The sequence below is a fragment of the Balaenoptera borealis genome (assembly GCF_965194805.1).
Source record: "Balaenoptera borealis genome assembly, chromosome: 9".
NCBI lineage: Eukaryota > Metazoa > Chordata > Mammalia > Artiodactyla > Balaenopteridae > Balaenoptera > Balaenoptera borealis.
The window spans coordinates 57,400,977-57,428,463 of NC_138873.1; the positions used below are offsets into that span (position 1 = coordinate 57,400,977).

General features: G+C 34.8%; 1 protein-coding gene and 1 long non-coding RNA gene across 10 annotated transcripts in view; one reads left to right on the forward strand and one right to left on the reverse strand.

Moving 5' to 3' along the window:
- Positions 1-27,107, forward strand: part of LOC309634828 — a 41,590-nt gene extending 14,483 nt beyond the window's left edge. Inside the window, exon 2 of the long non-coding RNA XR_014248452.1 lies at positions 5,445-27,107. This is a non-coding gene — a long non-coding RNA (uncharacterized lncRNA). The remainder of the gene's footprint in view (positions 1-5,444) is intronic.
- The window catches only part of GRIK2 (glutamate ionotropic receptor kainate type subunit 2), a 640,648-nt gene that overhangs the window by 488,929 nt on the left and 124,232 nt on the right, over positions 1-27,487 (reverse strand). The window lies entirely within an intron of this gene.

The following is a 27,487-nucleotide window of genomic DNA, read 5'->3' on the forward strand; positions in this document are numbered from 1 at the left end:
GAAACATGCCGAGACACATAGTAATCAAAGTGGCAAAAATTAAAGATAAAGAAAAATTATTGAAAGCAGCAAGGGAAAAACGACAAATAACATACAAGGGAACTCCCATAAGGTTAACAGCTGATTTCTCAGCAGAAACTCTGCAAGCCAGAAGGGAGTGGCATGATATACTTAAAGTGATGAAAGGGAAGAACCTACAACCAAGATTACTCTAGCCAGCAAGGATCTCATTTAGATTTGATGGAGAAATCAAAAGCTTTAGAGACAAGCAAAAGCTAAGAGAATTCAGCACCACCCAACCAGCTCTACAACAAATGCTAAAGGAACTTCTCTAAGTGGGAAACACAAGAGAAGAAAAGGACCTACAAAAACAAACCCAAAACAATTAAGAAAATGGTCATAGGAACATCCATATCGATAATTACCTTAAACTTGAATGGATTAAATGCCCCAACCAAAAGACATAGACTGGCTGAATGGATACAAAAACAAGACCCATATATATGCTGTCTACAAGAGACCCACTTTAGACCTAGGGACACATACAGACTGAAAGTGAGGGGATGGAAAAAGATATTCCATGCAAATGGAAATCAAAAGAAAGCTGGAGTAGCTATACTCATATCAGATAAAATAGACTTTAAAATAAAGAATGTTACAAGAGACAAGGAAGGACACTACATAATGATCCAGGGATCAATCCAAGAAGAAGATATAACAATTATAAATATATATGCACCCAACATAGGAGCACCTCAATACATAAGGCAAGTGCTAACAGCTATAAAAGAGGAAATCGACAGTAACACAATCATAGTGGGGGACTTTAACACCTCACTTACACCAATGGACAGATCATCCAAAATGAAAATAAATAAGGAAACAGAAGCTTTAAATGACACAATAGACCAGATAGATTTAATTGATATATATAGGACATTCCATCCAAAAACAGCAGGTTACACGTTCTTCTCAAGTGCGCACGGAACATTCTCCAGGATAGATCACATCTTGGGTCACAAATCAAGCCTCAGTAAATTTAAGAAAATTGAAATCATATCAAGCATCTTTTCTGACCACAACGCTATGAGATTAGAAATGAATTACAGGGAAAAAAACGTAAAAAGGACAAACACATGGAGGCTAAACAATACGTTACTAAATAACCAAGAGATCACTGAAGAAATCAAAGAGGAAATAAAAAAATACCTAGAGACAAATGACAATGAAAACACGACGACCCAAAACCTATGGGATGCAGCAAAAGCGGTTCTAAGAGGGAAGTTTATAGCTATACAAGCCTACCTAAAGAAACAAGAAAAATCTCAAGTAAACAATCTAACCTTACACCTAAAGAAACTAGAGAAAGAAGAACAAACAAAACCCAAAGTTAGCAGAAGGAAAGAAATCATAAAGATCAGAGCAGAAATAAATGAAATAGAAACAAAGAAAACAATAGCAAAGATCAATAAAACTAAAAGTTGGTTCTTTGAGAAGATAAACAAAATTGATAAGCCATTAGCCAGACTCATCAAGAAAAAGAGGGAGAGGACTCAAATCAATAAAATCAGAAATGAAAAAGGAGAAGTTACAACAGACACCACAGAAATACAAAGCATACTAAGCGACTACTACAAGCAACTTTATGCCAATAAAATGGACAACCTGGAAGAAATGGACAAATTCTTAGAAAGGTATAACCTTCCAAGACTGAATCAGGAAGAAACAGAAAATATGAACAGACCAATCACAAGTAATGAAATTGAAACTGTGATTAAAAATCTTCCAACAAACAAAAGTCCAGGACCAGATGGCTTCACAGGTGAAGTCTATCAAACATTTAGAGAAGAGCTAACACCCATCCTTCTCAAACTCTTCCAAAAAATTGCAGAGGAAGGAACACTCCCAAACTCATTCTATGAGGCCACCATCACCCTGATACCAAAACCAGACAAAGACACTACAAAAAAAGAAAATTACAGACCAATATCACTGATGACTATAGATGCAAAAATCCTCAACAAAATACTAGCAAACAGAATCCAACAACACATTAAAAGGATCATACACCACGATCAAGTGGGATTTATCCCAGGGATGCAAGAATTCTTCAATATACGCAAATCAATCAATGTGATACACCATATTAACAAATTGAAGAATAAAAACCATATGATCATCTCAATAGATGCAGAAAAAGCTTTTGACAAAATTCAACACCCATTTCTGATAAAAACTCTCCAGAAAGTGGGCATAGAGGGAACCTACCTCAACATAATAAAGGCCATATATGACAAACCCACAGCAAACATCATTCTCAATGGTGAAAAACTGAAAGCATTTCCTCTAAGATCAGGAACGAGACAAGGATGTCCACTCTCACCACTATTATTCAACATAGTTCTGGAAGTCCTAGCCACGGCAATCAGAGAAGAAAAAGAAATAAAAGGAATACAAATTGGAAAAGAAGAAGTAAAACTGTCACTGTTTGCGGATGACATGATACTATACGTAGAGAATCCTAAAACTGCCACCAGAAAACTGCTAGAGCTAATTAATGAATATGGTAAGGTTGCAGGATACAAAATTAATGCACAGAAATCTCTTGCATTCCTATACACTAATGATGAAAAATCTGAAAGAGAAATTATGGAAACACTCCCATTTACCATTGCAAAAAAAGAATAAAATACCTAGGAATAAACCTACCTAGGGAGACAAAAGACCTGTATGCAGAAAACTATAAGACACTGATAAAAGAAATTAAAGATGATACCAACAGATGGAGAGATATACCATGTTCTTGGATTGGAAGAATAAATATTGTGAAAATGACTATACTACCCAAAGCAATCTACAGATTCAATGCAATCCCTATCAAATTGCCAATGGCATTTTTTACAGAACTAGAACAAAAAATCTTAAAATTTGTATGGAGACACAAAAGACCCCGAATAGCCAAAGCAGTCTTGAGGCAAAAAAATGGAGCTGGAGGAATCAGTCTCCCTGACTTCAGACTATACTACAAAGCTACAGTAATCAAGACAATATGGTACTGGCACAAAAACAGAAACATAGATCAATGGAATAAGATAGAAAGCCCAGAGATTAACCCACGCACCTATGGTCAACTAATCTATGACAAAGGAGGCAAAGATATACAATGGAGAAAAGACAGTCTCTTCAATAAGTGGTGCTGGGAAAACTGGACAGCTACATGTAAAAGAATGAAATTAGAATACTCCCTAACACCATACACAAAAATAAACTCAAAATGGATTAGAGACCTAAATATAAGGATGGACACTATAAAACTCTTAGAGGAAAACATAGGAAGAACACTCTTTGACATAAATCACAGCAAGATCTTTTTTGATCCACCTCCTAGAGTAATGGAAATAAAAACAAAAATAAACAAGTGGGACCTAATGAAACTTCAAAGCTTTTGCACAGCAAAGGAAACCATAAACAAGACGAAAAGACAACCCTCAGAATGGGAGAAAATATTTGCAAATGAATCAACGGACAAAGGATTAATCTCCAAAATATATAAACAGCTCATTCAGCTCAATATCAAAGAAACAAACAACCCAATCCAAAAATGGGCAGAAGACCTAAATAGACATTTCTCCAAAGAAGACATACAGACGGCCACGAAGCACATGAAAAGATGCTCAACATCACTAATTATTAGAGAAATGCAAATCAAAACTACAATGAGGTATCACCTCACTCCTGTTAGAATGGGCATCATCAGAAAATCTACAAACAACAAATGCTGGAGAGGGTGTGGAGAAAAGGGAACCCTCTTGCAGTGTTGGTGGGAACGTAAATTGATACAGCCACTATGGAGAACAATATGGAGGTTCCTTAAAAAACTAAAACTAGAATTACCATATGACCCAGCAATCCCACTACTGGGCATATACCCAGAGAAAACCGTAATTCAAAAAGACACATGCACCCGAATGTTCATTGCAGCACTATTTACAATAGCCAGGTCATGGAAGCAACCTAAATGCCCATCAACAGACGAATGGATAAAGAAGATGTGGTACATATATACAATGGAATATTACTCAGCCATAAAAAGGAACGAAATTGAGTCATTTGTTGAGACGTGGATGGATCTAGAGACTGTCATACAGAGTGAAGTAAGTCAGAAAGAGAAAAACAAATATCGTATATTAATGCATGTATGCGGAACCTAGAAAAATGGTACAGATGAGCCGGTTTGCAGGGCAGAAATTGAGACACAGATGTAGAGAATGGACATATGGACACCAAGGGGGGAAAACTGCGGTGAGGTGGGGATGGTGGTGTGCTGAATTGGGCGATTGGGATTGACATGTATACACTGATGTGTATAAAACTGATGCCTAATAAGAACCTGCAGTATAAAAAAACAAACAAAACAACTAATACTAAACTTTCATTGGGTTATTTGTATGGAAATATGTTAATATAAATGTTTCAGACATTACATGAAATTTCTAAAAATCTTATATTTGTATTTGTATGGAAATATGTATGGAAATATGTTAATATAAATGTTTCAGACATTACATGAAATTTCTAAAAATCTTATATTTGTATTTGTATGGAAATATGTATAGAAATATGTTAATATAAATGTTTCAGACATTACATGAAATTTCTAAAAATCGTATATTTGTATCTGTATGGAAATATGTATGGAAATATGTTAATATAAATGTTTCAGACATTACATGAAATTTCTAAAAATCTTATATGTTCTGGTATAATGTTATAAGTAATAATCCTAGTTATTACTTTAAAATGTATATCTCAGAAATAACTAATTTTCTTGTCAACTGCATTATTATGAACTTTCATCAAATCTTTAACCATGGTCATTTTTAAGTCTTTTGTCATTTACAGACAGTTCTGGGTGTACTCTGATGATTTTGCAAATATGTTCCTATAAAAGGGTTTCATCTTCAAGAAATTCATGGAAAAGACTCTGACAAGTACAGGTTTCTGGTAACTGACTGTACTGCTGAACTGAATGAATAAGCATTTTCAGAACTCTAATGAAAAACTGATGAACTCATAAAAGTGCTAACAAAAGATCAAGATGAAAAAAAAAAAATTAATTACATGGGACTGAGTGAACTGATGAGGATGAGTATAATTTTTGTGACTTTCTGTCTGAATTTAAAAAAAATAAAAAAATCCCACAAGGACTCAGAGGCAAAGAATATACAAATCAATTTTCACTGCAAAGTAAAGGAGCTGTTACAGTGGAGGATTACTGGACTGAATGTCAATATTATGACATAGTATGAGTGTGTTTCATGTTTGGTAATTGCAATCATTGTTGCTTTGGTTGTGGTCATCCATGTACAATGCTTGGTGTCAGTCTATTTATCTCTTGTAAAAATAAAATACAGTGTGTGTGTGTGAAAAAAAAAAAAAACAAGGTACAAAATTGCATGGAGTGTTTGAGCTGTGACTAGGTTAGTACAGTTGGAGAGGTGAGTAAAAGTTAGTAATGAAATTAGAGAGACAGACCAAAACATAGCAGACACCCTGCCACACAGAGGTGTGTGATTTGTAATCTGAGCAATTTAGAACCATTGCTGCATTTTTAAAGAAATAAATAAAATTATATTTGTGTTTTATAAAGATAATTCTCTTCTCTAATCGTGGGGGCTTAGGGCACAGGTAAAACTGGAGGTGACTGGGCTTCCCTGGTGGCGCAGTGGTTGAGAATCTGCCTGCCAATGCAGGGGACACGGGTTCGAGCCCTGGTCTGGGAAGATCCCACATGCCGTGGAGCAACTGGGCCCGTGAGCCACAATTACTGAGCCTGCACGTCTGGAGCCTGTGCCCCGCAACAAGAGAGGCCGCGACAGTGAAAGGCCTGTGCACCGCAATGAAGAGTAGCCCCCGCTTGCCGCAACTAGAGAAAGCCCTCGCACAGAAACGAAAACCCAACACAGCCAAAAATAAATAAATAAATAAATAAATGTATTAAAAAAACAAAAAAAAAACAAAAAAAAAAAAACAAAAACTGGAGGTGAGGAAGACAAGTTGGTGGGTTATTGCAGTGTTCCAGTTGATCAATTATGAGAACTGGAATCAATGAGAAGCAGCAGGAGAATGTGAGGGCAGAGGGAAGTATACAGTTATGAGATGTTCAGGAAGTACATTTAATAGAAGAAGAATTAGTTTTGCGGGCATGAGGAAATCCCAACTCCCAGATTTCTGATATATTGCATTGTAGTGCAATCAACCAAAACAAGACTTAGGAAGGAGAAACAGACTGAATAGGGAGAGGTATGATTCATTCAGTGTTGGAATTCTTGATTTAAGGGGATTATTCAGAATGCAGTTTGGCTTATCTCTAGTGCAGGAAAGAGATGAGAGCTATAAATATATATTTGGAAGTCTCCAGTAAATAAGTAGTATACCTATACCCATGTGGGTGGGTGAGCTCAACCAAAGGGAGCTCTTCTATAATTATATGGTCTCTCTTGAGGACTTTCACCCCATAGGTTCTATTACAACTTCTAGGAAGACTCTTAAGTCTATATGTTCCTTGCTACCTTTCTTATTTATTCAGCTAAACAATTTTGAGTGCCTACAGTACTGGCACTGGATCAAGCACTGTATACATACTTTTTAAATGAATAAGGCATGGTCCCTTCCTTCCCAAGATATACATATCAATGGAAACCAATAATATGAATAAATAAAATATAATTTAGTAAACGTTATACCTACGCATAATTCTATGGGACCACAGAGGAGTCATTAATTTTTACTAAAGGGAAAGATGGTGCTTGATGGAGCTCTCAAAACATATTTCTAATGGGTTTATCATATATCCCAATTCAGTATCCTATGGCACTTCAAACTCAATGTATCTCAACTCAACCTTTAACTGTAAAACTTTTGCTGAGAGTCACTTAACCTCCCTTTCATTTTCCTACATCCAATTAGAGAGAAGAAATAAAGGGTGACTTCCAGATCTAACATTCCCTAATTTCTCTGAACTTTTCTCATAAACCTGTAGTTTTTAAAATACTCTTTCTTTAGACTAACACCACCAGTCTTAGTCAGTGACTCCTTCTCCTTTGCTTTCCTGACCTTGACATTGTGTAAGTTCTGTTCATCCTCTCTCCAAAAAAATTCTAGTACCTATGTTTCTCTTGCATCTCTACTGCCCCTGTCAAATCCCATGTCCTCCTTGACTCCCTTGTAGGTTGCTGCATTAACCTCTTAAGTATTCCTCCTAATTCCAGTCTCGGTCCCCAAAAATCCCTTTTAAAGATTGTTTTCAGAACAACTTCTAAATGAAGAATTTTTAGTGTTCATTACTCAGCTCAAAAATCACAATTTCCCCTCTCTACATGTGCCAATCACATAAAGTCAAATTTGTATTTTTAAGGCTTTCCAGGATTTTCCAACAATTAGTTTTCTGACTTGATGTCACCTCTTTTCTTCACCATCTTTTCATCCTTTCTCTGCTCCCACCAAGTTGGATTCATGAATATACAAACATAGCCATAATTTCCTTCTAATTGCCATGTTCTTCACTAATTTATCACTAATGGTTAAAATAGTGTTCATAATGACTTTTGACATAATGACTTTTAAATTACTTGATTTCTTTTGGAAAATTGACTCATAGTCACTGTAAATGATTCAAAGAAAATAGAAAAATACAAAGAGTAGGTAAAAGTCATTTGAAATGCTAGTCAACTTTTGTTGAACATCTTTTCAGACAATTCTCCAGATATCAACATATGTATATAATTTTATACCAATAGTTCACACTATACATGTTACTGTTTGACTTGCCTTTTTTATGCAACAACATGTTGCAGGCATCTTTCCATGTTAAGAAATGTAAATTTGCATCATTATTTTAATTATTATATATTCCATTGTAGATAAGGTTCATATTCAGCCAGTATTGCACATAGGATGGCAGCTGTCCATTCTAAAAAGTCAGACATCTATTCTGAACTGTCAGTGTACACATTGTACTGGTCGTTGATTATTTTTAACGTCAGTCTAATTTTAGAAGTGTATCGTTATTTCTTAGTCAGTCTTCTCTTGATGGACAAAAAAAGGTAATATTTTAATTGACTTTTAATGAAAAATGAATTGTATTTATCCTTTGATATGCCACATAATGCAATTTCCTCCATTAAACCATTTTTAAAATCCCCACTCAGAAATGATCTCCATCCTTCTGAATTCCCACAGGTCTTTGCCCAGTCCTCTGCATTTATCACTTTCGACCTTGAATTCTAATTATCTTAGTCTTCTACCCCTAATAGAATATAAGCTCCTTTAGGACAACAACTCTTTTTATAGATTTCACAGTACTTGGATCAATGCCTTGCTCATCATAAACATTCAAAACTTGTTTGTTGAATAAACGGTTGAATTAATGAATATCAAAAATAGACCAACAGAGAACACTATATCACAAGGGCAATTCAGAATTCAGCATGTTGAAATTATTTGTAAATGCTCAGATAAATTATGTAACTTAAATTATCTAGTAAGCAAATTAGCGACTGTCAATGACTTTAGAAAGAAAAACGAGAAAAACCTATCAAATAACAATTTCTCATAAAGCAATTAGAAAATCAATTAATGAGTGGTGAGTCTTGGAGACTATAATGGAATTATTGGATGGAAATACCTTCATTTAGACATCATTTTTCTAAATGTCAAGCAAAATTCTACAAAGTTAATTCGCTGATGGTGTTCTTTTGCAAGAAGCTAAAAAACAGAAGGAGACACATAAATTGAATTGTGTGAACTGTATTTTGAGTTTTGCCATCATCAGTGAACCCCAAGATAATTTTGAAATTTATAGAGAAAAAAGATAAATGAATGATAATGCAAGTTCAATGTCTATAAGCATGGGGCCCCTAGGCACTCCAGCTTTTTGCTGATGAGAAAGAAATCCAGCTTAACACTCCATCTGGACCATTAATCAGACCAAATGAAAGGCATAGATTTTGCCCTTAAGAGAAGATATTCATAGACTAAGCCATAGCATCACCCAACCTCATGTTTAGCAAATTAACTGTTCTCAGTGCTAGTTGAGTACTATATAAAGTCCTTTCCTTATCTTACCTTAAATTTCATAACCAAAAGAATGCCATGAATTAGTAACACCATCATATAGTAAATGTACATAACGGAGGAAAGAAACAAAATGAGTTATGGTTTCTGGACATACCAGCATTAGGTAGATGTTTGACATTTTCTTATCTAGAACTTCAAATCAAATTTTCAAGTAAACCTCAATGCCCACACGACCATACGTAGGCATTATCTTTGCCTATAGCGAGCGAGACGGAACAATGTGGCACCTGGATGTACGCATGGAACCTTGGGGGTGAGCCCCTGCTTCTGGGCATCAGTAGAGCCCTGTAGCTTTCTGGAAGAAAATGGGTTGAGCAAAACCAGATGCTTCTGTGGACATGAGATCCAGCTGGAAGCAGCCCTGTCTTTTATAGAGGAAAATCTCTGAAGTAGTGAAGCAAGACCAGATTGTAAGAACATGTTTTTTGAAAATCAAGCAGAGAGATTTTAGTGGAAAATATCACACATTTTCATTCCATGTGTGATATCTGTTCAGTCCAAACTGAATATTAAGGCCCTCATATAAGCCAGCCTTACCCCACAGTGAGGCCTTAATCAGCAATACTTTAAGTACCACAGAAGATGGGTCTGCTCCTGTCTTTTCAAGGATGCTTGCCATCCTGTTGTTGGCTCTGTTTTGGCTTAGGGACATAAGAAAACATAACAGAGATCCACAATTCCTTATCTGAAATTTAAAAATCTAAAAAAATCTCTAACAAAAAAAAAAGGTTTTCTTGGTAACTTGTTTCGTAGCAAAACCAAACTTGAACTGACCTAAGGCTCTTTATAATTTTTATTCATCCCATGTCGTATGAATATTGTACAGATTCTGCTGCAGACATATCAAAGTGTTTGATTAAAAGCTGCTGTCCCAGAACCTAAAGTGGGTATTCCATAATACAGGTAGAGGTAACTTCTAAAATCTAAAATATTCTTAATTCCAACATCTATGGCCCCATAGGTTTCAAATATAATTAGGTAATAGTATCATAGTTAATATTTACTAGGTGCGACCTGAGTGCCAGGCACCTTCCTGAGCACTCTATATGTGTTAGCTCATTTAATCTTCATTGCAAGAACTCTATGATTATTCACATTTTACAGCTGAAGAAACTAGGTAAAGGTAGGTTCAGGAAATTGTGCAGAATGACCCATCACACTGAGTGGAAGAGCTGGGAAACCAAATCGGCAGTCTGATGCCATAGCCCACATACCTACCAACTCCACGCCACCTCTCCACGCTTTGTTGGAAGACACTGTCAATTAAAACTGCTCTTTGGGGGCTTCCCTGGTGGCGCAGTGGTTGAGAATCCGCCTGCCAATGCAGGGGACACGGGTTCGAGCCCTCATCTGGGAAGATCCCACATGCCGCGGAGCAGCTAGGCCCGTGAGCCACAATTACTGAGCCTGCACGTCTGGAGCCTGTGCTCCGCAACAAGAGAGGCCGCGATAGTAAGAGGCCCGCGCACCGTGATGAAGAGTGGCCCCCGCTTGCCGCAACTAGAGAAAGCCCTCGCACGGAAACGAAGACCCAACACAGCCATAAATAAATTAATTAATTAAAACAAAAACAAAAACAAAAAACTGCTCTTTGGAAGAATTAACTACTTAAAGGACTCTAATATACAGTTTTGTTCTAGAGGGAAGGTTTAAACACATAATTACCCACCAGTCGCCACTTGCTAAATTTTCCTTGGAAGAGAGTGGGTGGGTAAGGAAAGAGCACCTCTTTGCCTATTATTTTCTACAGAATGTTACTGAACTGTGCATCTGGACTGTGCCTTTAAAATATGAGCCATCACGTCCTTAAATGAACTCATAGATGTGGCCACTGCTGGCATCTGTTCCTAATGAGATCTGAAGAGCACCAGGAATACCTCTGCGCACAGCTTGACATTATCCACAAAGCGATGCAAACTAACAGGCAAGACTGGCCTTCATCAAAATCACAAAATCAAAAAGTGGTTGACGTGTTCTGAGAAAACACCCCTTCTGGTAACTGAAAGTTGACTTTTTAGTTGAAAATGGACTTTTTAGTCAATTTTCATTCCAAATTTTAGTTCCGACGCTATTGTCACCATAATATATCTGCCTTGATAAAAGGTCCCTGAAACCATTCTCTTTTGCTGAGCTTTAGAGGATTCTTAAGCAGATACCATTTTGTAAGGAGACTTCCTTTCGTTTATTGTCTACAGGCCTCTAATCTAAAATTAGTTGATTGAGTTTGATCATAATACAGCAGTTTTGATTTGGATTGCAGTACTCTGTGTCTAAGTGTGTGACTGGTTTAGAGTTAACTTTTCTAAATGGCTGAGCAGATTGTTTTTTGCTTGGGGTTAGGGGGTAGGGGACACACTTAGGCCGCCATGCCATCCTTGATGTGCTGGACACCCGATGTCTTTGATCTGTCCACTCTAAAAGAGTAGAGGCCACACTTTCTTGAACCCAATAGAAAGAGAACCTGAAAGCCTTTACTTTGGGATAGCCTGAGGCGATGGGACACAGGTCAGATCTGTGACACTGGTGTGTACCCACTGGAACTTGCTAAGAGAAGCTGCCTTCTCTGAACCCCAGGAAAGGACACAGCTTTCTACAGAGCCCATGGCCTGAGGAGGGTCACTGCATTTACTCCCTCTAAGCCATTAACTTGTGCTAAGTTCTGTGTGTCGGGATGAGAAATTGTAACCCTTACCTACCTCTCTGCTCAGGGATCGTCCTTTCTGGGTGCCATGAGAGGCTGTAGGCAGCATTAAGTGTTGAGTCTTCATCCCCTGTATGAAGCCCACCCACCCACAGACAGTTCCCAATTTATGTTGGTTCAACTTATTGATTTTTAAATTTCACAATGTTGCCAAGGCAATTCACAATCAGACAGAATCATACTTAAAAGTTTTGAATTTTGATCTTTTCTCGGGCTAGTGACATACAGTATGATGCTCTCTCGTGATGCTGGGCAGTAGCAGGGAACCACAGCTCCTGGTCAGCCATGCAATCATGAGGGTACACAACCGATCCACTTACAGCCATTCTGTACCCACACAATCATTCTGCTTTTCACGTTAGGTACAGTATTCAATAAATTACATAGGATATTCAACACTTTTTTATAAAATAGGTTTTGTGTTAGATGATTCTGCCCAACTAGTTAAGTAGGTTAATAACGTACTTTTAAGGTAGGTGTGGCTAAGCTATGATGTTGGGTAGGTTAAGTGTATTAAATGCATTTTGAATCACGATACTTTCAACTTAACGATGCGTTTATTTGGACAAAACCCCATCGTAAGTTGAGAAAGATCTGTAGAAGAAAATTACTTTCTCCAGCTACACATCTGGAATTAGAAAATCAGTACTAATTAATATATCAGCCATTATTTAATCCTCTATTTGTAAGGTGAGAGAATGTAATAGAGCAGCTACCTTCATGTCTTTGGATTATCCAACAAGTGTCTCAGCAAACGAGTTGAAACACGCTGACTTATGCTTATTTTCTTTCTGGTCTAACATTTAACAATAAGCAATTGTGTACAGTTTTATATATCTACCGTGATTATTAGAAATTATAACCATGCTACCACTTAATTTTCTATTTTTTTAAAAACGCTGCCAATAAGTATCAGTTTTTAAAAGTATATAAAGTTATTAAATCATGAATTATGTTATAAAAGTGAAAACTGAAGCAAATCATTACCCTACTAAGAATAAAGATCACAGTGAGAAAAGCTCTCTTTTCTGAACTAAAGTCAAGGGTAATTGTGGGGGATAACAGGAAGTGAGCCATGTGCAGAGACTGGGCAGAGAAGGTCCAAGATAGAATAGTTGGTCTGTGCATACATCTAGAGAATCACTTCTACCCTGCTGCTTTTCCAGCCATCATCCCAGCTTCATCTTCTGGCTCATGCACACTAACTTCCACGATCTCAATGCCTCTCGTTGTACCTTATTATATCCTTCACTATGTCACAGTTTCTACCGCACTAGTGGTATTTGCTTTCCTCTCTTTTTATTCACCACATAATATAGTCCTTAAAACAGCACTAATACTCAGGAAAAGAAAATGGGAAACTATGTGCCTGATTAACATGTGAACTTGATAATCCTCCCTCACATAACAGAATTGACAGCGTGTAATTACACACGCACATTATTTTCATAAAGTTGCTCACCCACGTCATGTTTGAAATTCACAATACACATTTTGTATCAAGTGGGTATAGGAAAACAGGGAAGCCTGACTCATCCTAAAGCATAAGGAAATTAAAACCAGAGAATTAAAATGTATGAATGATTTCAACAGCTTGCTCTTCTCTGAAGTTCAGGAATTGGTCCTTTAAAGCTATCAGACATTTAAAAAGTAAAAGGGGAATTATTACCAAAGCTCTGGAATTAGCCTGTGGCTCCACCTAACATTAAAAGAATTAAGAAACATTGTCTTCTGTTTTTACAGCAAGAAGAAAAGAACAGAATATTGATGGGCATCACCCATGTTTATCACAACAATTTAATCAATGAGTATATAATAGAGGGTCTCTGTATTTTCTCCTTTGTTGGAATGGCCTTCCACCCTCCTCAACATGCCCAAGCATTTAAGGCTCAGATTTAATGCTATTTCCTCCATAAAACCCTCCCTGATAACTCTAACTTGAAGATGTTGTTGAGAGTTGATCTATGAATCATAGTCTTATCTCTTATCCCTTATGCTATACTGCTTTTTGCAACAGCCCTGATTGTATTTATATCTTATCCTCAATCAGTGGTCAACTCTTTCAGGACAGAGATCTTGCCTCATTCATCTTTGAATCCCCTTCTCCCATTTCCTTCCAGCAAGCTCCTAGTATAGTCTTATCATAGTAGATCTACAAAAAGTGTTTTGTTAATTGGGTAGGGAAGAAATATCTTAAAGAAAAATTATCTGGCTGCCAAGAGCAACCGTTTCCTCCTACTTGCACTGAAATATCCTTTCCTTAGATTTCTTCGAATAGTGTTAGGAACATAATATTTACTAAATAAATACTTGATTCATCCATTAAGAAATAATTAGCTTATTGCATACTATGTACACACCATCATACATGGAACCATGGGAGAGTCAAAAGAAATTAACACAGATCCAACTTAATCACTTAGCATTCTAACTGGAAGACTGCAGGTCATGGAAAACCATTAGTTCATTTATTCAACAACATATATATGTAGCTGCTTATCATATGCCAGTTATTGTGAATAAAACTGTTAGCAAAAATAGATGTAGTTCCAGAAGTCACAGAGCTTACAGTCTAGATGGGAAAAGACAGACAATGAAACAATTCATTATGATAATGACTATGAAAAATAAAAAACAAAATGTTAAGAGAGCTTCTGGAGAAGATCAGGGGAGAGGGCAGTGGTCAAGAAAAGATACACAAATGTTTTATTTAAGCTGTGTTTGGTAGATATTACTAATGCCTACCAGCATTCTCCTTCCTGGATATGTGGGCAAATTAACACTTCCAGAAAGAAGTACGTAAAAAGCATTGCCTAATTTTTCATGCTTTCTTTCCCTGTAGTCTTCCTATTGCAGAATCATGTGTTAAGATGGAGGTACAACAGGATGGAAGCAACTGGAAGACAAAGAGATCACATGAAGGACATGACAGCCCATGACAGCCACCTCCATCGACAACAGGCTTTTGTGAGTGAGAAATAAATGTTTGTTATGCTAAGCCACTGAGATTTGGTCTTTCTTTTTTAATGCATCATAATCTAGCTGATCCAGACTAATACAAATCTACCTAAAGGATGAACAGTAACTAGGTAAATGAAAGGGGCAGGAAAGGGGAGAGGATCTGGTCTGTCAAGCAGAAAAATGAGCCTGGCATCAAAGATGACAGTTGCTTTTAAGAAACAGTAAAATTAACTTCATGGTTTAAATTGCTGCAAAAGACACTAAGTAATTAGTTTCTAGGGAGTTTGTTCAAACTGGTCTTTTTAGCCCTAAAATTCTGATAGCTTCTAAGGACATGTGAGGTACATATCTAATCTACAGTGATAGAACTTCTAAGGAGACACTTTCTCCATAATACCTTCAGAATACTCATAAAAACAAATGCCCAACATGATCACTGAAATCTCATTAAATATAAAAAATACTCTGTCTTACTTTAAATGTCAAACTTTCTTTTTTTTATATGTGGATTAAAATAAAGTTGAGCTCCTTTTATTTGGTTATTTCCTATCATCTCTCCAAAATGCATAATCCAGAGAAAAAGAGGGAGTAGTTACTTTATCTCACATCACAACTTATTTCAGAATAACTCTAATTTAGTATTAAGAAAACTAGACATTTATCCTCTGTATAACTGCTTTAAATTAAAAGTACCTTGTTATTTTATTTCACTTAATCTTATCTTAAAACAAGTCTACTAAATTTCTAATCAATACTTTGCTAATTTTTAACCAATTATTTAACTTAATCAAACTTCAACTTGAAAAATTGAAGATTAAAAACTTCAATCATTATGGAAAATAGTTTTGTTCTGCCAATTAATGCAGTAAAATATTTGAGAACAGAAACAATAAACAACCAAAAAAACCCACAGAAGTTTGCATGAAGATGCTTTTAATGGTTCCATAAAATAATGCTTTTGAAAACACACAGGAAAAAAATCTTATAAGTGTTCATTTGCTAATAAAATTAATGATTTGTCTTGATAATTTTATTTTTAATAAATCCCAGTAAACTGACCTGCTATTAAAAAACAAAGTCTACTAAAACTAGATGAAGTTTAGTCTATACAATAGTTTCCTTTTCTCAGCCAGAATAGATGTGGCAACTCTAGTTACTAGAAATTGAACATTTATCTTTGAAATAGTAATTTTTATGCTTTCACTTCTTTAGAGAAACTAATTATAGGAATTGGGTGTAAATCTTCTATTCTAGAAATCTTATTTTTCTGAAAAACCGTATGTATAATTATCTGAGTAATAAGAAACTAGCATGGTCAAATATTGCAATTTTGCTTCTTTTATTTAATAAACTTTTTAACTATGGAAAAAAAAATTTCTTTTCTAGAAATTGAATTTCTTTGTTGCAAAACATGGTATAGCAATGCATGGTACGTCATGAATATATAAATTAGTAGTTATGAAAACTTTTAATATAATTGAATATATTTTCCATGAAAACAATCGTAAACAAAATTGAGGTTTTTTTAAGACCTCAAGACACTGCTCTGCTAGTGGTACTGTAAAAATGTCATTTCTCATTGCACAGTATGTACATTGAGAATAGCTGGGAGGTTGTGTTTTACTCTTAGTCTATGTGATCACTTGGTTGTTTGCAATTTTTTTTCATTCTTTTTTTTAATTTTTTTTTATTTTTAATTTTTTTGCCCAGGCCACATGGCATGTGGGATCTTAGTTCCCTGACCAGGGATCGAACCCATGCCCCCTGCATTGGAAGCACCCAGCCTTAACCACTGGACCACCAGGAAGTCCCTGCTTGCATTTTAAAAATTCTTATTTAGATTGCTTACTATCAAATACATTTTCTCAGAAAGGAGTTGCAAACAAAATGCCAAATGAAATTGGACACCAGAAAAATGAAGTCCCTGGCATTTTTACTACATCCAGTGAGATTTGAGAACCTCAGAAGCATAAAATAACCAGTGTTTTGATTGTATTCTCTTCTCTAAGTACCTTTTTCTTCCTGTCCTTATTTGGTTATTCAATACCTATAATATTAAACATATAATAGCTGTTTATTAATTGCTACTCCATCCTCTGTACCTATTACTTCTGGTGCTTATGAGCTCTATCAAACAACTCATGTATTAGCTTGATGTATGAAACAATATACAAACACTAAAGAAAGTGCTTAATGTTAGAGAAAAAAATCCCTTGGATAATAAATTATGAAAATTTTCATAAATTATGAAAATTCAGAAAAAGCATGAAAAATATTGATACTTATTTAGAATTCTATGGGATGAAAAATATTTTTCTTCCATTTATAATAATGTAGAAAATAATAACTTCAAATATTATTTTAGTTTTCTAAACATGATCCTCATTATTAACAGTTTATTAATAACACTGGACTAAAAAGAAAAAGTCAGAAAAACTTTGGAATCCTCATAGGCTCCCTGTGATTTTTGAGGCAATTTATATATTCCAGTCATTGTTTTCAGATAGATATCTTTCTCACATATTCTGCGGTAGAGAATACATAGATTAGCCTGTGTCATAAACCAAACTTCAGTTTCAATTCTAGCTGATTGTACTAAAAGAAAAACACAGGCAAGTCATCAAAACTGTTCCAGATGTACCCTACAGAAATAGAAATTTATAAAATTCCTTAAGAGAGAGTCAAATAAAGGCTCAGATAAGCAACTTGACTGGTTCCACTGTGAACCAAAAGAAGTTCAAAATTTACACAGTTTGATACTTTTTTATGCATATCTACAATCGTAACTCAAGCAACAGGGGTGATTCATAATGCTTTCTATTATTTTATATCCCATCGATAACTCAGTCAAAGAATGTGGGTAGTAGTATGACAGAAAAGAAATCATACTTTCCCTTAAGAATGAGATAGAGAAGGTACTTTGTATTCTGGGGCTTAATTAGATTACCTTTCTATACCAATACAAGGAAGTGGCCAAAATGCAGGCTAAGAGATGGGATTATGAATCTCTAACATTCATTAGCAGTGTAACCCAAGGAAGATTATATGAAATCTCAGTCTCTTTATGTACATAAAAAAGGAAAATAATAACACTCATTGCATGTAATGGTTTTGTGGACTAAGTAAAATGTAATAAAGTTCTTCAAATGCTGCATATAATAGCGCCATTAGCGCCCAACCCCATGCCCCAAAAAAGTCTTTAATTAACTTCACAATGTGCCAACTGCTCATTTTGGACTTGGAATCTGGAGTATCAACTGTAGAACGATGCCTCTTCTATCAAAATATTGCCCATCCACTGAGGCTGATTTAAGTCCCACCTGCTCCATGAAACTTCTTCCAACCTTTCCAGCCTCCATAAATCTGTCTCTACTTTTCATCTCGGCAGCACATCTTGTGTATGCTGGTATATCCCAAGGTGTGCTGGGAAATGTTGTGGAGGATATTGAATGGCATGCTGATGAGATTATCCTTAGTTCAGAAGTAAGGCTTAGCCATTAAAAGCTTTCAAACATAGGTAAATGTCTAGAAGTATGATTCCTAAGGCCAAAGGGCATTTATATTTTATATTTTTGCATGTTTTGCCAAACTTACCTCCCAAAAAGTTGTAACAATTTCCACTGCCCTCAATAATGTATTTTTTAATATGACTGTTTTTACATCAGCATTTCATCATAGAAAGTAAGCTTTCCCATGCTTTAAGGGGATGCTCTGTTGGATTAATTAGACTCTAAATCAAGGAGCATTTTCTAAAGTAGGCTCCTACAGGAGATACTCGGGACATGGTCAAATAAGCTTGGAAAATTGCTTATCCAAATAATTTTTGCTGGCTTCTTTATTGCAGGCCTTCTCAGACTCTTTAATATGCTAGAGTGTACTGTAAATCTCTAAAAGAGATATATATTGGGTCACATTTCCCAAACACATTTGGCAATAGAATATTTTCCTCAAAGCATTTCAAGGAAATAGCATTTCATAGAATTCTTTGGGAAATGCTGTTCATCACTTACTCATATATCAGCCACTATTGCTATCTGTTTCATGCAGAGAATTTATTACCTCTCCAATGTGATGGGAAGCAACTTACCTTGTCTTACAGTCTTTGTGCTCTGCATAACTACCATAACATACACTGCAGAAAAGGTGTGCAATAAACCTTTGCTGGTTAGCTGACAACATATTTAACAACAACAAAATTATACATGCTAAAAGTTCAGAGTACATGAGAAAGTAATGCTCCTAAATAGTAAGTAGGACCCAAACCCATTTCCATCTTTTTAGCTAATGAAAGTGCTTTTTGCTTTTATCACACTCATAAGTGTCATTAAATGCTGCAATACATTAACAGTGATGGTTTTCTCTAACTACAATTAAACGAACACTTGCTATAGTACTTTTTGAAAACTTTATTGCCAACATATTTATCTTAACAACAAGACACACTCCAATAAACACTTTATCTTGCAATCTTAATAACTCAAAACACTTAGGGTCTAAAAAACATTCATAATGGCTCTTTTTGTAAGAAATAAACATTTATTTTTTTATGGCTAAAGATTAGCTTTAGGTTGAAAAGGTTGCAGTTTAAAATAATCACATAATTGTATGGGAGATAACAGACACAAGGAGTCAATTCCTAACTGTGAGAACTGTGCAAGAAAAAATAGTTAACATGCGCTATGACTATTGGAACCGAAACTTGCTCTCTGCTACACATATCTTTTAAGGTATCTTTAGCCTGTTAATGAGATTCTTTATTAAGTAGCCAAATATCGCTTGAGAAACAAAAAGGCACTGAGTAAAATCACAGCCAGTAACATACAATACTTCAGAAGAAGCTAATAAATATGACTCGACATCTGCTTAGAAAGCAACACATTTTCAGTAATTAAAGCAGAGGTTTAAAAGTCAAACTGTATTTGCCCACTTGACTGTTTCTTGACTAAAGCACATCATGCTGCCTGTTTTAAAGTACAATATATCTACAGTTGGAAACCTTTTCTGGAATGCTTGGACTTAAAGGTAAAGGAAGATAAATACCATATTTAATATTTTAGTAAGAGAAAAAAATTGGCTCAAATTTTCATTGAATTTATAACAGTAAGATACACACACAATTTCTTGATTATCTCCTGTGAGGACCCCTTTTCATATCCTATAATTTAGTTCTTTTAACACCTAACTTCCCTTCTTAGATGTGCAAACTGAGACTTAAACAAGGTAAGCAACTTTCCTAAAGTTTCACAGCTACCAAGTGAGAAATTCAGGTTTCAACTTAGAGTCTGGTTTTAAACCTGCTCTCCTTTCTCTACAACATGCTGGCTCTTCTCCATAGTTTCATATCCTCCACAAAGCCTCGCATTACTATTATAACATGTCCTGTAAAATATTCAGATTTGTTAAATGAAAAGTAAAAATGATGAAAGTAAGTACCTTAACAACTTATTCAGTAAGAAAGGGCATGGGATTTCCCTGGTGGTGCAGTGGTTAAGAATTTGCCTGCCAATTCAGGGAACACGGGTTCGATCCCTGGTCCAGGAAGATCCCACATGCTGCGGAGCAACTAAGCCCGTGTGCCACAACTACTGAGCCTGCGCTCTAGAGCTCACGAGCCACAACTACTGAGCCCGTGAGCCACAACTACTGAAGCCCACGTGCCTTGAGCCGTGCTCCACAACAAGAGAAGCCACCGCAATGAGAAGCCCGCGCACCGCAACGAAGAGTAGCCCCCACTCGCCGAAACTAGAGAAAGCCCACGTGCAGCAATGAAGACCCAACGCTGCCAAAAATAAATAAGTTAATTAATTAATTTTTTAAAAAAATAAGAAAGGGCAGGGGACAGAATATGTACTCCAGAAAAAGAAGCAATTGACCATTGCTTATATAGTGACCTGAGAATTTGGCCCATTTGTTGCATAAAAGAAGTCTAGCTTGGAACACAAGACTACATATTATTAATTACCAGAGTCAAAACACAGATTGTTTTTCTGAGTGTGAATTTATCAAATATAGTAAAAAGATGTGCTATCATTGAAATATATACATACATATTTTAAGGGTTGAGAAGGCCAACTTGTTTAAACAGATGAGGAAATTCAGTTTCATATACTTGCCTTTTGCTGGGAAGGCAGCCAAATTTCTAACTGAATCTAAGAAAGTCTATATGTAATTATAGCTATATGCATGTAAATGAACAGCATATAAAATATAGACAGCCTCCTTTCAGGTTACTTAAACTATAAGGGATCAGTGTACTATTAAGAAAACATTTCCTGTTTCATCTTTTTCAGGAACTAAAATTTCAAGATGTCTTCAAAAATTATATATGTCATTTCAAAATTTCCATGTTTCTGTGAATCTACCCAAAAGAGCTGTCTTACTTTATTCTCAAAAAAAAAAAAAAAAAAAAAAAACCACTGAAAAAGCAATGTGATCATTGCTTTACACGTTTCTATACTGTGTATCCTTGTTAGAGGTATAATTTACCATCGTAATCTTGTTCCACTGAAAAAGACCTCTATTCCATTGTCACCACTTTCATTCCTTTTTAAGTGGTAGGATTGCTACACAGCAGACTCAAACATTAAGTGTCTCTAACATATCTCAGATTGGGGTATTAGATAGATTGTTTCAATAAAATACATGTTCTACTTTCTATTATTAACCACTAAAAGAAAGTTGCATTAGAGAATTTATAATCTTAACATTAGATGAGCTCCTTGAAAAATAATATTCTATGGAAAGACTGTTTAACAAATGACAGGGTGTAAGTCTGACTAGAATTCAAAAAAAAAAAAAAGCAAAGCTAGGATACAGCAATAGCAGCACACATAAAGTCATTGTTTACATTAATCACAGGCAAAATATTATGACAAGGAATTTGAAGCCAGAAGTTTTCCAAGTGTGACAGGATGTTGTCAAAGCAATTAATTATTTGAAAACAAGACTTTTAAAACACAGTGAATATTTATAATACTTTGTTTTGAGATGGGGGTGACCATAAATATCATCTGTGCCAGGCAGATGTTTGCTGATTATATTATGGCCAAATGAAAAAACAGTTGTTTATTGAAAAAGTTATTACTGTGAAGAGAACGTAGTAAAAGTAGGTGTTTAGAAATATCTTCATTGTATGAAATGTTTCACAGGATTTTAAACCAGGTTGTTAAGAATATATAAATCTAACACCTTGTAATTAGTTTATAAGAACAACTTATTGACTTCAATTGAGATAGAAATTCATCAACTGGATTTCAATAAAAAAAACCTTGGTATAATTTTTGGCCAACAATTTTCTTTCTTCATTTGGATCTATATATCTTTATGAGGAATCATTTTTCAGTTATGATAGCCATTAAAACCAATAAACCAAACTTTAGAACTAGACTTTCAATCCCTGCACTTCAAAGTTAATTTTCTAAAAATAATGATTCATATTCTACTGCACTGCTTCACAAAAATGTTAGTATTATTCCATTTCTATATTTTAGTCATAACAAAAAATGTGTATATCATGAATGAAAGTAATAAATTCTTTTTAAAATATCAGTTATTTCATCATTATCCTTTTAAATTTCTACCTCGCATATTATATAATGTACATAATATAGGACATGTATATATTACTCATTAATAAATAGAATTATATCCTAAAGATATTTTATGTATGCATATATGTATATGTGTATTTTTTACAAATAAATGTATTCAACAAAAATAATTTTAGGAACCATGGCTTTAGCAAATGACACTTTTAGGGCCTGACTTTTTATAGACTGCTTTCCTTGGGTAGTTACCCAGTTCCACTTTACTATTCAACCAATAATTAGTGTTTACACTTCTCTGTTCTATTTTTGCCCAAAATGTCAAGAATTATGCTACTAATCCAATACTTGATCAGAGGTGGTTTCATTAAAAATTCAGTACATTTTTAAACTAATCATTTTAAACCAGTGTATATGCCAATCATAAGTAAGATTACTTTAAAATATCTCAAAGTTATTTCACCACATAACTATTAGGAAAAATAGTCTTAGAAATGAGTACCGCCATTTTCTAATTGCATTTTGCTAATTTCCTAGCAGAGAAAACTTGAGATAATAATCTGGGTTTTTTTTAGATTTATGTCTTTCTAATGATAAATTTCAATTATTAGAAAGTGTATATATTTTGTAAACTTCTTGGGAGTCAAAAATGCTTAATACATTGAGCTATGCTATACATCTACATTTTAAATAAACATTAAATAATGATTGCATTTATATTTCTCTATATAAAGGGAATTTTACTGTACTTGATATTAACTTTATTTGTGCTGCTTCAAACAATTTTATCATAAGTTTTACAGAATTGGAAGGGATCTTAAAGATCTTCCCCAAAGTTTTACTTAACAAATAAGGGAGCAGAAACTAAGTAACTTGCTAGTTAAAGGTCAAGAAGCCAGGTCATGTAATAAATCTTTATCTAGTACTGTCCCCATTATATTGCACAGATGTATGAGACTCACTACAATTTAAACTCTAATGATATCTTACTTGAATAGAGGGCTTTTGATGATATATAAATTCTTAAAGTACTCCCATTGTTGTAAGGTAATCATAATCAGTATTCTCAGCCCCATAAGTTACTCTGGTGCCAGAGCAACTTTTCTAAAGCCCAGGTAACTGGATGTTTATAAAAATTCCTACAAGTTTCCTGTAATGTTTCCACTTAGTATATTAGCTGATTTGATGAGGTCACCACATGATTTGCATTATAAAAAGCAGGATATCTCATCTTTTAGTCAATAATTTTATTTTTATGAGTCCTACTCTACTGGATATTTTGTGTTCATTGCCTGCCTGGAATGCATTATACATTTTTCGGTGACCAAAGCCCTATTTTATTGTGGTTGTTTAAAGATCTACTCCTCCCCATCTCTCAGACCATGACCTTTCCTAACCAAACCAAAAGATTGTGAGCCAATAGGACACAGGGACACTTTTGCTGGGAACAAAGGCAGCTTGAGAGGATGATGGGACTGGAACTGCTGCAGCTACAATCCCAGCACCTGAAGCCTGAGAATAGCACCATCACACCCACCCTGGTGCAGCCTTTCACAATATGCCTCCTTTTCTCCTTCCAGGGCAGAATCCTCGACAGCACTATTTCTGTTAAACCTGAGAAAAAGCTCTCTGTCATGCCAGGGGTTGTATAAAGCACAGAAAGGCTAACATGTCATGAGTGTTAGCCATGTTCATTTTTTATTTATATGCACAATTGCTGCTTGTTCCATATACAGCTAACCCATTATTCTCATTTCCTTAAATGTATAATTATATGAAATGAGATATAATTTCAATTGCTGCAACAAGCAATTTCCATTTCTTTTCACATTACTTCATCAGTAGGTTAGATATAGTTTTACCTTTCAATTTTAGCTAAAATTGACCAATACAAATAGGTACCATGCTATACAGGCTTAGTTTTCATATGTGGAATTATTACTGAATGACTATTAAATCAATTATTATTGATTTTCATATAGTTTACAGTCTGTCTTTTCAAATTTTACCAGTATTCAACCTTGAATTAACTAATACTTTCTTTTATTGCACACTCTATCAGTTTAAAAAGCTTGTGCATAGCCCATCTTAAGTAATTGTCCAGTTTTAAACAATACAACTTATAAACATAGATATTTTAATGTGGATATTAATTATACTTTCAACATTTACACAATCTTCACATTTCTTTAGTAACAATTTTGTGCCACAAGACCACTAAGTTTCTATAAAACCAGTGCTTCTCAAACTTCTTTGTACACATGAATTAGCTGGGGACCTTGTTAAAATGCAGGTTCTGATTCAGTAAGTCTGGGTTGGAACCAGAGAAGCTGAATTTCTAACAACCTGCAAGGAAATAGCAATGCTGCTGGTTCATGGAACACACTCTGAGTAGTAAGTTAGTAGGTTATGAAACTAATATTAATTGTATTCCCAAGTAACTTTACTATCATGATTTTATTTGGAATCTAGAGTTGAATTAAATATTCCTGCCTTTTAACTACAAGAGGCCTAGATATATGTACCAAGTTTCTTCATGTATGAAATAATATTATCATGTGTTATATTACTGCAACCAATGGCTTGATAAATATGTTGAAAGTTCATTTTCAACATACATTTTTTTCTATGCATGTGTACAAGTCCATAGATTATGAATTGCTTGGTGACATCTAAATGCCATTTTCTCCAGGCCAAGATAGGTAATCTACAGAAGATATCATAGGATTAAAGATGCAATCTTTGAAACCCAAAGGAATCATGTATGTCAATACAGCAATTCCACAGCTAATCATGTTTCCTTTACAATGAGATGAAATGTAATACAATTTCTAAAATTCAGCTAAGGTACGGCAGAAAACAGAAAAATAATTCCAAACTTGTATGTTCTACCACTTAGTGGTGGGCTGAGTCTTCCTTGCTCCTAGAAAGCAGGTTCAAAAAGCAAAAAAGATTTAAGCCACTCCTCAGGAGATATATCTGTTGCACATTTGGCTAAGTTCCAGATAATTGCAGAATCACTTTCTTTAACAGAAATCAAAGTTTGTCTGTCATCAATGTTCCTTTAAAATATTTAGATGTTTACTTTCCAAATAACCTAGGATTAAAATTCTCAGGTCTGCCTGAGTACTTCTGAAATATTTTGCTGTTAAAGAAGCAAACCATTGTCACAAACTAATGTGTAATTAGAATTATAAACTATTATTTAACTTGTGAAAAAAAAGTTTTTGAAAGCTAAATTTATTTTAAATATCTTTTCCTCTCACCATCCCTCTCCCACCTCAAAAGAGCCAAACGGCTTGTAGAGATGTTTGATAGAATCAAAACCTTCCAAACTTTTGCTTACAAAGACTCAGAATTGCCTTACATGCTTCTAATTACTAGGTCATGGGTACTGATTTTATTTAAAAAGGTATAAACAAAAAGACATTTAAATATCATTGAAATAAGTTTACCTATACCTCTATAAAAACTGAGATAGTCATTTATTTAATAGGAATTAAATGTATATTTCTAAATTAATAAAAATACTATGAGAAAAAATTTAGCTGCTTAATTATAATTATATAAATACAGATTTGGAAGAAATTCGCAAGTACTTCTAAACAAGTAGCAAAGCATTGCAAATTTAAAATACTTCATGAATGGTTCTTTTTTGGAAAGTTGGTTGAACAGAATAGACAGGAGAAAGAGACTGAAATGTAAACTACATTTTTTGCACTGTGCTGTGCACACAGTAGTGACATTTCTACAGTCAACTCCAATGATTCATTCTAAGAGGGCAAAGCAAGAGCAGAAAATACCAAATTGCAAATAATTCAAATATCATTTGGAATGAATGTGTTGCTTTCTGTTTGATTATAAATACCCTTGATGTTTTGGAATTTACAGGCAGGACTTCAAACTAAATAATGAAGCCAAGGTTAATATCTAATTCAGAGGCAGATGGAAATTCTCCCAGATTCTTCACCCTCTACCAGAATCATTCACCTTCTGTGTCCCATTCCATCCCAGGCTGCAGAGACAAGGTAGTCTGAGCTTCTCCATAACTTCTTCCTAAGCTTTCAGTTCAGGGCAGAAAGATAACTGCACATTTTTGTTTAAAAAGATATTTGCTGGTAGCTAAATTAGAAAGTAGTCTTCAAACATCCTCGACTTTCAACTTTAATGGTTAATTCATTTATGAATTCAGTCACTCAGGGCATACAGTGTTCCAGAACTAGGGAATTAATGGTTCAGCGTTTTAAAAAATCCAATTTGCATACACTGAAGGCCTTATCTTTAAAGGGCCTTAATTTTATCCGGCATTACAGTGGTTATAAACAAATAACAGCCAGTGTGGTCAGGTTGGTTACGTGCTTTGTATACATCATAAAATTTAATCCTCACAGCTCTGACTGGGAGGTATTATCAACTCCATTTTGCTGGTGAAGAAGTTGAGGCTTGGGGAAGTTAAATAATTTACCTTAAGTCATATAGACAGAAAATGTCAAAGATGGAATTCAAACAAAGTCTCTCTAAATCTTGATGCTATTTTCAGCATACCAAACTGATTCCTAGACTTAGTAAATTTCCTTTTTCCTCTATTTCCCTTATAATAAGGGAAAGGACTTATTAAATAAAAATAAATTATAATGTCATCCAGGCCAACAGTCTCTGATATAAATATACCTTTGGAATAGCTATATCTCAGTATTTCATGGAAATGAGACAGCTGCCTTTACTAACTTAAAACTTATTAAGTTTTAATAACCTTTTTAACTCTTTAATAACTTAAAAAAAGAAATTGCTAAGGATGAAGAATATATAAGGTTATGAAATAAAGCAAAAAGAGTAGACAAAAGTAAAGTCTCATGTTTTTCTACACAAGCTCTGATATAAAGCTTTGCTTTATTCACATTTTCTTAAGAGATGAAGTATTCTCAAGGACTCCCTTCATTTAAATTTACCTAACACGTTGTGTTCTCAGAATTTGTACTAATTGGAATTATAGTCAGATGCACCCAGTCTCATGTCCCTACTGAACTTCAAGATCCTGAAGAGCAGAAATGCATCTTACTTACTCTGGAACTTCAGCAGTATCCAATGTCATCTGACAGGTAATGTGAGAACTCAATAAATATTTGTTAAATTTAGTTTTCTC